This window comes from Mya arenaria, chromosome 6, assembly GCF_026914265.1.
Source record: "Mya arenaria isolate MELC-2E11 chromosome 6, ASM2691426v1".
Lineage (NCBI taxonomy): Eukaryota > Metazoa > Mollusca > Bivalvia > Myida > Myidae > Mya > Mya arenaria.
The window spans coordinates 68,255,538-68,264,536 of record NC_069127.1 but is presented as its reverse complement, the minus strand read 5'-3'; positions in this window follow the sequence as shown (position 1 = coordinate 68,264,536).

Below are 8,999 nucleotides of genomic sequence, written 5' to 3'. Positions count from 1 at the left end.
CATTTAGGACCTCCATGAATATGTGTCATCTCGGTATAAAGAAAACTGATTAGAAATTATTAATTAAAATTATAAATCAATAAATCACTAGAAGCAAGGCTGAAAACCTGTGTCCTCTAGGTCTGAAGCCGGCCGCCTTATCCATTATGCCAGGTTAGACAGTTGCTCCGGCTGAGTTGTATGTAACCTAAATTATGGCATTATTTATCAATATTAAAACATTTTTAACAATAGGTGTCAACATTTGAATGTTTACAAGGGTTGTTTTGGTTAGAATCAACAAACTTTAGAACAAAACTTTCATTCATGGCTGAAAGGTTTTTCTGGGAGTAGGGTATTGAACCTGTTGTCTCTTTTTCATTCCTTAATATAACCCACACACTTTAAAGCTAATCAATAAAGAAGCCATAGCAGTATAGCATAAAGAAAGAGGATCAATTAAAAGCATCCTTGATTAGGGATCTGTAATGTAAATTGAAAAAGAAAACAAGAATGTTGAATATTAAAGAACTGCATATATTATTTAATTAAACATTTTATACATATTGGTGCAGACTGTTATAAAAAAAATACTATACTTAACAAATACTTATTATCATAAATTTATTGTGTAACTACAGATTCAATGAAATTTTGTCAGCCAGCCTGTCAGAACCTAAGTGAATTATGTGGACATTTACTGGTTAGTTTATTGTGACACACAATTTTGAGCAATGATTAATTAGGAGCCTCTCACATCCGATATCATCCACATTAAATGGCATTAGTAACATGCTTTGTTCCACACCTGCCGTTTTCCAATATTGTTCAGAAATCCTGTCTCTCTTTTACGGGAAAACGCAGGATCATTTTCACCTTTTCCCTCCAGGTGGAAAATTGGTTACCATGGAAACAAGTTCTGTTACAGCAGAATATGGGCGTGAATGTGGCGTGACTGTAATTTTTGCTCAATACTAAAATGATGATTCACTTCAGTTGTTAAATTTAATGGAAATTATTGCTTAAGGGAAAGTCAAGTGTTAAAATATAAAGTGCATTTGTTAAAAATGCACAAATTGCGATTGATGGAAAGTTTTCCAGAAATTTCCAGTTATAGAAAACTGTAAACATTATATCGGTATTCCCTTGTCTTCTCTGCTATGACTAGATGACCCAGATGAATGGAAACATTGGAGATGTTTTCACTTTGTGGAAGAATTCTTGGATACTAATCTACAATTTAGGTAAGTTCCAACTTATTTTTAAATATTTTACATTCACTGCTTAATATGATAAGATATCATATGTATTATTGGGCAATGAATTGACAGTGGCTGTGAAGAAAAAGAGAAGGGATCTTCTTGAAACTCAGATTATGGCTTGATAATAAATATAACAAGAAGAAATTTGATTCAAGACATAAAAGACGCGACTAAATAGGTTGAAAGGTTAATATATATTTTGATCTTTATTTGAGTAAGAGTCAACATAATAATTAAGTTTAAACATTCTCAAAGTGATTGAAATATAAGCAGGGATAATGTTAAAAGTTAAATAACACTGAAATCCCCCACCATCTGAATAGCTGCCAATTAATTTTTCAAGTGTAGTGCTTTCCCTTGACACAGGGAAACAACCACTGCATTTGACCAGTGACCAGTCTAAATAAAAAGGCAGCGAATATTTATGTAAATTATTGTTATAGCTGTCTGGCTAACATTTCTTTATAAAACAGACGATTGTTTAGCTATGCACATACATGTATATCAAAACAGTTCCTGTACAACATAAAAGAGTAAGGAAAGTTGGAAGAAATGTGTTATTGATAAGAATTCACTTTTCTTACAGTCTAAAAAAAAATAACCATAGACCAGTTATCCCCTCTAGGCCACACCTAATGAAAGGAACTTTTTTCCCTTTCAAATATTATATCAAATTTGATTTACATAATATTTGGGCTGGTGGGTGGAGTTTTAATTGAGAAGCTGTGTGGTATGTTTAAATTTCGTATATATCTTTCCATAATTTTCGAACACCTTTCCATGAGGCAAAACATTCGTAAAAAATGTTGTAGCAAGGTAGATTTAGTGTGGGTTGGTCAGTCGATAAATAGTTTTGATTATATCTCAAAAAATAAATGTCTTGGATACCTGGGAGTTATTCATACCTCCCAGTTGGTACTAGGAGTTTTTTCTTCCAAGCTTTGTTGTACAGAATAGAAAAGTATTCTCACAAGTCCATTTTTTCGAGTCAGTTTAATGTTATTTTAACCTTTGAATTATGACGTTCTTGGATTCTTTAGGTTTTGAATCTTAGGCTAGTGAAAGAAGGATGCTGTTATCAGTGAGGGGTAACATGTAGCGAGGTATAAATTGAAGAATGTGATACTGAAATGGTATCATCATATCATGATATGTTTTTATTGGGTGGAACACAGTCATATTTTAGAACCCAGTTACATCATCAACCAAAGTCCACCCAACCTTTGTTTTTTCAAACATTTTTCGCTTTATCATAGAACTTAGTCAGATTTAACTTATATGTAATCAAGTGCACTAAAGAGATGAAAGCCATTAAAGAGTTAATCAGTGTGGTGTGTTTAAGTTTCAGTTTAGGCTTGATAAGGTCAAGATAGGGAGGGGTAGGATAAGGCTTCAGGTTACCAGTTCTATAATTGTGATAGGGTTGGCCAGTCTGGTGGACATTCACAGGATATTTGTGGTCATTGTTTTAAACTTATATGTGGTTCTTTTAATAGCAGATGGCTGTTTGAAACGTTGAGTTGGAAATTCTAGTGATCTTATAACTGGTAACATATAGCTTTGATTTTGTTATTATGAATTATAAAACTAATCGATATTAAACAGAAACATGTTCTGTTTAAGTGTTACTTTTTAGCGTAGATTTCAATTTCATGATAGGCTGGGCATGAGAATGGGGTGAGTTTGTTAAGTCTTTAAAAGCATAATTGCCGTGGTTGTTTATATTTTAAGAAATTTCTAATTTGTCTGTTTTCGTCCAAAAAAATATGTCAAAATAATGTTATAGCCATGGTGTTGGCGTCTTGCAATCTCGACACTTGAACATGTTTTAAAAAACAAACCTATTAACATGAAACTTGCCTTGTTTCCTCATTTTTTTGTTCTTAAAGCAAGAAGGTCCCTTGCGTTTAGGTCATATAAGTAATTTGTTATGTCATTTTGAAGCCAACAAACAGTTTTTACCAAAAAAAATATAGTGATTTTATATATCTGTAAGCCAAGGTCTTTCTTGAAACATGCATATGCAATTATCATAATAGGAAATGGTAATCATAAAATATAATGACGAATATATGAGAATAAAAATTGAACTAGCTCTGACATTGAGAGTTGTTGAAGATTGAAGATTTAATTGCACCATGTCATGTTAACAAACCTGCATGTTTGATTAACTCAGCATAACAAGCAGACGGTTGTCCTTTCTGTCAAAATACATGACATAGACCATCAGACATTGTTTAATTCCTTTATTTATGGTGACTGTTTTAATCTTTTTCCTGTGTTTAAAATAAATAATTTAGAGTCTTTTTTCAGATTTTAAAATTTGGAATAAATTAATTGTGGAATAGTACATTGCTGTGGCTGTAAAAAGATTAATACTCAGGTAAGAGTTAAAAGAAATAAGAAAATGTTATGTGGAAGAGTTGAATTAACGCTATCATGGCTTTAAAGGAAAAAATGTACATATAGTGCATTCAGGTTTATTTTTTAAAGTAACTCACTCATGGTTTTGGACCAAAAAAATGGTTTTCCCTGTAATGCATCTGAAATTTTTTATTTTATCATTATTTTACTCTATGATAATCGATATTGCAGAAAGAAATACAGTTATAAGCATAAAACAAGTATTTTAGTTTTAGTGGGGTTCGAACCCACGCCGTTAAAGTCAAGGAAAAAGTAGAAAACAGCTGGCTAGTCCACACATCCACAGGGACTTTAACAGAACTGGTGAATATGTTGACCTATTAAGGATGTTTTGATAACATCACATGATAATGTCAATCAACCAATCACACAACACCACAGCCGTAATTAATCTTCAATCGTGTTACTAACGCTAATGAAAATCGTGGTCTTCAAGGACGATATTTGAGCAAATGGCAATATTTGCTGAAGGGTTTGAGCTTTTGGTATTTTTTGCTTAACACTCCTTATGATTTGCTACACTTTATTTCATATTTAAAAAAGGGTATTTTACAAACCATGAGCGAGTTACTTTAAACACAGTTTCTTCTCTACAGTGAGGTTTACAAAGTATGAATGATATTTGGCCAATTGGATATATGACCTTCCAGTAAATAAATGTTTTGTTCTCTTCTACATAATTTACCAAAAGGACAAGCCCTATTCGTGGAGATATTGTTTGAGCCCCATTTGATTTATAAATAACAGCTAGATGCGTAGCTCAACCATTTTACATTGTTCGTGCTTGCATTGGAGTCAAGGGTCTAGCCCTCTTTAGCCCTGTAATTATGTAATGGATAAATGACATGAAGTAAAATCTTAATGATTAAGAATGGGCAGAGTGAGTGTAGCGAATGAGCCCATCTTAATCATTAAGATATTACTTCAGGTCATCTTATCTATTTGATTAATATTTGGAATACAACCTCATTAGCTTACACATTTTAAACCCAAACTCTGAAGCAGGGAGTGTGTATCAGATGAGTGGCAGTAGGCGTACCTTTAAACACGCGCGAAAGTTGAAATTTTTAATGATTAAGCCTAATACTTAATGACTGCCTATCTGCAATTTCATCGGCTAAACATATAGGTTGTATCCTAAACAAGCTATGACTATACATTTATTCACTTCTCCAACATCTTATGTACGTCCATGTTGCTAGCTACGTCCCTGGCAGCATTCTGTACGAATTTTGATTTATGGCTAATTTTCGTCCTTGTACAATGTGACATTTATTACAAAATGAATTGTAATTATTTACCTGCTTCGATAAAAAAAAGGCATAATACTTCCTTTTATTCATTAATTTATTTTATAACATCATCGTATATTGAAAAACGGAAACAAATAATAACTAGCTGAGTGGTGATTAATTAGGGTTGTATTGTCATAGTCATGGAATAAAAAATATCCTAAAAACAACAGGATGTAAAATTGACCACATTATGACAGAAGCGAATCCTAGTTGTACATTCATAAATGAGCACATTATATATGATGGCGGGCATACAAATGAGCAGAAATGACATCATAATTTGGTTACTACCTGCAGAAAAAACACTGAAATTGTTAACCCCTGCCAACATTAGTTTCAGCTTTGAGGGAGAGGCAAATGTTAAAAGATGTGCCCCTAAATAATGCCAGCCTTTTACTTCAATTCCTTGATTAGCCTCTGCATTAAATATCAAATATCCAGTTATTCAATTTCATTTAAAAGATTGCCTGTTTTAAAATAAGTTTACCTCCTCATTGCCATTTAATGAAAATAAGAAGGACAAGCGTTGCACTTAACTGTTAAATAGGGATATCATTGAGACAAAAATTGATTACTTTAGTCTTTTTATTCGTTTACATTCATTGGCTGAACTCAGTGGCCTTAATTTAATAAAAATAGGGACAAGTGTCACACAACTAATCAAGGAAACTGTTCAAGACTCCTGCTACTCAATAATGTAATAACAGTGGGGCTAAGACATTCTAACATCGCAATAACCGCACTTGGGAGTCGGAAATCACGATTGATCTCTCATCAATAATTTACGAGACTTGTAATTACCTGTGAGATGATGGCTGGCTTCAAGTCATGTAAGACTCTGTTGTTACCTTACTACTGTATGTTTCCATGTTTGGTGTTAATGAAAAATGTCTGGATATATATTATGATGACTCAATGAGAAAAGGTTAACTGCATTAAAATTTTGTATTCATGATGTTTCTGGTTTCATGTAATACACAAAGAAATTACTGTTGCCTTAAGCCTGCGTTTTATCCTTGTTTCGGTTGTTTGGAACTACCAAATTGAAAAATGCCTTGAGAAATATTCTATAAACATTGCATTATTAATTATATGTGAAACATTTCTTGTGGACCTATTGCTGGTGGTTAAGTTGTTTTCAGATATTCAGTGAACTTCTTTCATTTACATTAAATATTAACGCATTTCAAGCAATATTGGATATAAAATATTAATTTGAGGAGAAAGCTTTTCTGATGATGTTTTGCATTCTAATTTCAAAATCAATTATTCCAGCTAAATATCATCCGTTTTTTACAAGAATGTTATTGGTTTTTTAGCACATCTCTGTATTTTAGTCGATTTGTTGTGTCTACCTCAGAGCATCTGACTCGTGTTAAGGTCAAGGGCAGTGTAAGAGAATTCTTATTATTGAGCATACAACAAAATATCAGTATCCACAAAATATCAGCATACACAAAATATCAGTCAGAAACTATTAGCAACAGAATATCAGCATACAAAATATCAGTAGAATATCACCATACAACAGAATATCAGCATATATCAGCATTTAACAAACTATCAGCATACAACAAAATATCAGCATCCAACAGAATATCAGCATACAAGAGAATATAAGCATGCAACAGAATATCAGTATACACAGACCATCAGCATAGAATAGAATATCAGCATAGAATAGAATATAACATACAACAGAAGATCACCATACAATGGAATATCAGCATACAACAGAATATCAGCATACAACATAATATCAGCACACAAGAGTATAACAGCATACAATTATAGAATATAATTAACATACAGAAGAATATCAGCATAAACAGTATATCAGCTTACAAAAGAATAGCAGCATACAATAGAATATAACATACAACAGAATGTCAACATACAAGAGAATATCAGCATACACAGAATATCAGCTTACAATAGAATATCAGCGTACAATAGAAAATCAGCATTAACAGAATATAAGCATACAACATAATATCAGCACACAAGAGTATATCAGCATACAATAGATTATAACATACAATAGATTATAACATACAACAGAATATCAGCATACACAGTATATCAGTTTACAACAGAATAGCAGCATACAATAGAATATAACATACAACAGAATATCAGCATACAAGAGAATATCAATATGCAACAGAATAACAGCATACAACAAAATATTGTTAGGTCGAGTTAAACAGTTGGAAACAAAGCAAGTATCAGATATGGATTTTTTTTTCACTTTCATTGTCAATGCATGATTATTGTAACATTTTCTGCTTCAAAATATACCCAATTACAACCAAAAATAATATACGGGTATTCAAAAAAATGTATGATAAATTAGTTGTTAGAATGGTACCTTTGATTACATTTGTTGCCTCTTTTTGCATTTCAATCTACACTTTTTTATCAGTGTGCATGCATGTTATCTGTTGCTTGCCATGCTGGTTTCTGGCTCTGACATCTATTATACAAACAGAAAAAATCACTGTACAGTCATAACCATGGTTTATTTGGTTGTTGTAGCGCAAAAACTTGACTTTGACCCTTTAGTATATTACAATAAAACTTGGTGAAAATTGGTCCACATGCATTAGATACCATTGATTCTTGTATATAGAGCCAAAGGTTCATAACTCTGACTTTCATCAATAATTATATCTCTTTTTCATCTGGAAAATAAAACAGATGAGTGTTATAGGGGTTCGCTCCCATTATTAATAAATGATTTATTTTCCCTCTATTTGCAGTTTTATTGACTTGTTGAATTTAGTGAGATACACTTTTTTCTTCTAGTATAAACTATAAAGAGTATTTTATTTCATCACTTATTCAGTTAGGGTAGCACATCCCTAATGAAAACCTCCACTTGAAATTCTTCAATTTTAATGCTTTAACCTATGTTGTTAAGCACAGGACTACAAATCTTTTGAGGGCTTCAATGTAGTGGTTCAAAGCCAGCCAGAAGCACAAATATTTTATTCTTCTTTGTTTTCATTAGCTAACATTTTTTTACAGAAGTTTATATTGTATTTTCATTAAAAAGTGATTAAATACCTTTTTACACATAAATATTAGCTTCTGTGAGGATTTTATAACTTGCAGGCACGGCTGAAATAGGTGGTTGAATATTACAAACTTTATTTTTTTTTAATGAGATGGTAAAACATTTTGATTTTTTGGCATAATGTCCCCAAAAGATTAAAGATTATTATTTATAAAGAACAGGAGTATTTCTGAAACTTGTTATTCTTACTTTTAAACATTGATGTTCCAATTTTACGCGGTCAAAACATCATGTTACCATATGACTATTTCAGTACAGTATGATTATATTTGTTGGTGATGTGATCAATAATGTATTATTTCTGAATGCAAATATATTTCTTGTTACTCTGATACCAAATTATTACCAAAAGGTTGAAAAATAAATGAAATAAAGGATTGTTCTTGTCTCTCAGGTGATGTCGTTTTTATCAACAATTCTGAAATGGGGGAAGGGTAATTCAAATTTGAATTAAATTGTTATTTGACAGTACCCGGTAAATTTCTTTTAAATTTTGTTTTAGAATCCAGGAAATGATACACATTAAGAAATTATCAAGCTGATCATAGTTTAAAATGGTGCCCAGTAGGGGGTGCTACCTTAATATACTACTAAGTCCAAAACTGGGGAGTAGATATTATTCTATAGTGATAACTAAAAAGCGTACTTGGCATATAAAGTAAAAGTAATAGCATATTGTCTCAGTCACTTATCTCCAGTCATAATGAGGTATTTATGCTCGCAAAATAACTTTACAATGCCCTCAGCTGTCATTGATATTCACAAAAAACACTATTTCAACGAAGATTATGGACTTAGCTTGTTAGAAAAAGAGACGTTAAATAGAAATCAGCATTTTCCAATAACCGTAGGGCAATCGCTAAGAAATTTGATTAGGTTATACTGTTGCAATACAGTTTGAAAAATGCTGATAAATTTGAGGCTAAAACACAACTCATTACAAATGTTTATCGTGTTTTA